Source organism: Vigna radiata, chromosome 10 (assembly GCF_000741045.1).
Source record: "Vigna radiata var. radiata cultivar VC1973A chromosome 10, Vradiata_ver6, whole genome shotgun sequence".
Taxonomy (NCBI): domain Eukaryota; kingdom Viridiplantae; phylum Streptophyta; class Magnoliopsida; order Fabales; family Fabaceae; genus Vigna; species Vigna radiata.
Window position 1 is genome coordinate 4,497,023 of NC_028360.1, and position 4,411 is coordinate 4,501,433.

A 4,411-nucleotide genomic window follows, 5' to 3' on the forward strand; every position below is an offset into this window, starting at 1 on the left:
AAGGAACCCAACAATTGATAAATCAAGCATATGCAAGCATATAAAGTAAATAAGAATTTGGATATATGAGAGTTTCAAAAGATTACATTGTTCCCCAACAATAAAGGGTTTAGTTCACCATAATCATGGTGAAACTTCATGAAATACAATGGAAGAATGAAAGAATAAACCCTAGATTGAGTATTTTGGAGCCTAAGTATCTAAAGACCGACCTCCAACAAGTGTAGAGCTGTTGTGGACGTTTCTCTCTACCAAAAGAATGAGTTTTGATTCGCATTGGGTCTATTTATAGACCAAAAAGATATCAGAAAGATCACAGAATTCGAGCTAATAAAAACAGATAACTGCTCAGCGGCTAAATAAACCGCTCAACGGTTTCCCCCTTAGTCGCGTGACCGCTCAACGGTCAGTTTTACCGCTGAGCAGTTTGCCTCAAATCGCCCTGGACGCTCAGCGGTCCATTCTGATGCTCAGTGGTTCTTCTGACCCTTCTTTTCATCCTTTTTCTTCATCTTTCATGTTTCTAAGTCCACCTTTCTTTACTTCCATCTTTAATTCACCTTAAAACCCTGCAAAACAATGTAAAAACAAGCATAATATCTCTAAAACCAACTTTTGACTCTCACATGACTCAACTACGTGTTTTACTTGATTTTAAGCTCATTCTAAGCCATAAAATGTGTGTTTTAATATGAAATTTAAATATGAAAATAACGGTTTTTAGACCGTTATCAGAAGCCCCCAATATTAAGACGTACTCCTCATGACAGGGATCAATCCTCTCTACTTGAGAATGAAATACCATTGGAGTTTCGGGATAACCCCCGAGACTGAGTTCCTGCATTCATTCTAAACAAAATTGAATCTCTCCAAGAGATTCCACATGAAACTTATTATACCACCTTGAAATCACACTTTAATTACATTTGAATCAGAACTCAAATCTTTTGAACTTAAATAACTTAGTGCACATCCATACATAATCTAAAATAAATCACCACATCATTCAATTCAAACAAGAATAATTAAGAAACTAGGAGACTAGTACTTGAACCAGTCGCTCAGCGAGTACTCTCGATGAGTGAATCCAGATGCGCATAGCGACCCATCTCGCTATACAAATAAACTTCCAGTGGCACCAGACCTTGAACTGGCGCTCAACGACCACTATGGCTAAGCGAAACCTCCAAACAGTGGACCAAACCCTCAATTCACTCGCTAAGCACACCTATTCGATAATCGAATTAAATTAACAATGTCCCAGACCTCAACCACTTGCTTGATGCACATTCTCACTGTGTGAATCCTCAAACAAAGGTTCAGTCCCCACGACCACTCGCTAAACAACTCTATTCGCTTAGCGAGTCTGTATAATTCTATAGTACCGATTTTGTAGAATTATGCAACTTACTCCAAGTTTACCAATTTCAACTATTTTGCCAACTTATAACCCTCCTAGATTGTGTTTTACACCTAATTAAACTTATAATTACTACCATAATTATAAACTGATTACTAACAAATTCCCTCTCCAAAACACACAATTCATCAACTAATTGACCCAAATCACATTATACCATTTTTGACACTATTTTCAGTAACTTAAGGACTCAAGCAAGTCTCAATTAACCTACCTAGTCTACTCCAACTCACCAATTCAGCACCCAACCCATAATTCAAAATTTCACTACCCCACTTCCTCAAAAACTAACTTAAACGAGTATAAATCACTTCCATTCCTAACTAACCATTCTCATAACAGATTTCCAACATTCTATATAGTCCATAACACCATAATCATCATTCAATTTAGATCATATTCAAAGGTTATCCATGCACACTTACAACAACTACATTACACATATTCATTCTAACATCAAAATCAATAGTTCAGCTCAATACATTTAATACTAGCATACTCTTCACACATGCACAAAATCATTCCATGAATAGAGATAAAAATCCAGCTTCCCTTACCTCAACTCAACAGTTCAAGATCCTCTAAACGCTCCGCTAATTTCTTGCGGCACAAGGAATTTCTAGGAAGCCTACAAAGTACCGATTGATGATGGAAGAACAACCTTAGAATCACAAACAAATAAGAATCAAGTAAGAAGGATTCTTAATTCATGCAAAATAGAATCGTTTTACAAAAATTAAGAACCCTAAATGCCAAGAAAGAGGTTTTTTCACTTACTTGCACAACTTAAGAAATTGATTGGTCAAATGGGTAGACCTTGACGTCGTGATCATCTAGGTACCTCCTGATCATCAAATAGTGGATCAAGGAGTGAGAAAGTGTAGAGTAAAGTGAGAGAACTCAAGGAAAATAGTGTTCTAGAGAGATAAAGGTGATTTAGATAATGAACCGAGCTTTATAAAGTTCTATTTATATTATAAGATTATTTTAAAGTAAAATCTTCGATCTTATTATTTTAATACACCTATCTACTCTAAGTATCGCACTATTCTAACAATGTAATTTTGACAACAATTTGACAACGCCACATGTCATCGTTGTATTGGGTCATTTTAAATAATTTTTTTTTTAAAAAAAATCTGTTTTTGAAAAGGGGTCAGGCTTCTTTTTTGAATATTTTGAAATCACCCTTCTTCATTCAGCACTGTCCCCTCTCTCCAATTTAGGGTTTTCATTCTTCATTTGAACTTTTCACTCTCCATTTGGTGATGTTTTCTCTGAACCTGTTGAAGAATCTCTCTCGACTCGTTGAAGAATCTTTCTCCACCCGTTGAAGAGTCTTTGTCGACTCGTTTAAGAATCCTGTTGACCCATTCAACAATCTTCGTCGACGTTCAATAAGTTCCGTCGTCGGTGGCCCCATTCGAAGTCTATTTTTGTCTCTGGAGTTCGCGATTTGGGCGACTTATGTTCAACGATCTTTGTGGTTGGTCTGTTTGGTGTCGATTGTGTCAAAGTTGTGAGGTTTTCTTTTTGTGGAATGGGTTCGTCCAGTGACATTGCTTCTTCGAACAAGGTATGTAGTTTTTCCCCTTTCCATATACGTATTTTGGGATTGGTTATTGTTTTTGGCTTTTGTTGGTGATTTTGGTGGTTATTGGTTTTGGGTTTTGAGTTTTCTTGGTTAATCTTAACAAATATATATTATTTTTTGTGCAGTTCTTTGTTCGTCATTCATTGAAAACTAAGTTTGTTGTTGGTTTGAATGAAATTTTGAGTGAGGAGCACAAGTCCATTATTTCAAAGACGCAATTTGGATAGTTTTTAGAACTACATGATAACCTTAAGATTGGTAGGAATATTTTGAGCGATTTACTGATTAGATTTGTTGATAAGAGAGGTGGTTTTTTATTTGGAGAAAAAATTGTAATTCATGGAAGTAGATGTTACCTTAAGCTTATGGTTGGATTTAGTTGGTGACCAGATTAAATTAAATGAAAAAACTTAGAAAAAGTCAATGTCAGAAGTACTTTGGTAAAGGAAAAGGAAAATATGAATTTGAATTGATATACAATTTTATTTTGAAACAACACAAAAAGTTGCCTTCAATAAATGTTTGTAGGCTGTACATTTTGGTAGGAGTTAGTGAAATATTGTTACCTAATCGTACCAAAACAATCTTCCCAATTTTGTTTGAAATAGTTGATAGAATAAGTGATTTGAGTACTTTTTGTTGGGGTCGTATAGTGTACCATTACCTACTTAGTAGTTTATGTAAAACTTTTATAGCGTGGAATAAAGGAAAAGGTGCAACCACTGTCTATGGATAGTTGTATTTGGAACAATTATTTTGATTGTTAAAAAAGAAAGTGGTTTTTCGAATTGTGATTGTAATATTCATTCCATGTGTTGTTTGGTAGTATATTTTTTAATTTTCATACTTAGTGCTTGTTATAACAAATGTTCAATTCTGTCACCCCTATCTATAGGGAAGACCCACTAAGGGTGTTTGTAGGTTCACATGTGACTTCTTGCAGCATTGGCACAGACCTGATGTTATTGTAATCGATTACAAAGAACTTGTAATCGTTTACCAGTAGAAAAATCCCATTTTGTACCAAAACCTCAGGAGTGCTACCTAAGCTTGGCTTAATCACTCCTCATGAGTCCTTACTAGTGTGTTTATAATGTTTTGTGTATTGGTTAACCCTATTGGCCATGGTCGAAGGTGTCTACAACAAGAAATTTCAAGTTAGGTCAGTCCTATGTGGATGGAAGACCAAGTAAAGGTGTTTGTAAGTTGAGAGGTGAGTTCATGCAGCATTGGCACAAACCTTATGTTGTTGTAAGCGATTATAGAGCACTTATAATCGCTTACTAGTAGAAAAATCCCATTTTGTACCAAAACCTCAAGAGTGCTACCCAGGCTTGGCTTAATCACTCCCTAGGTTCCTTACCAGTGTATTTATAATGTTTTGTGTATTAGTTAAC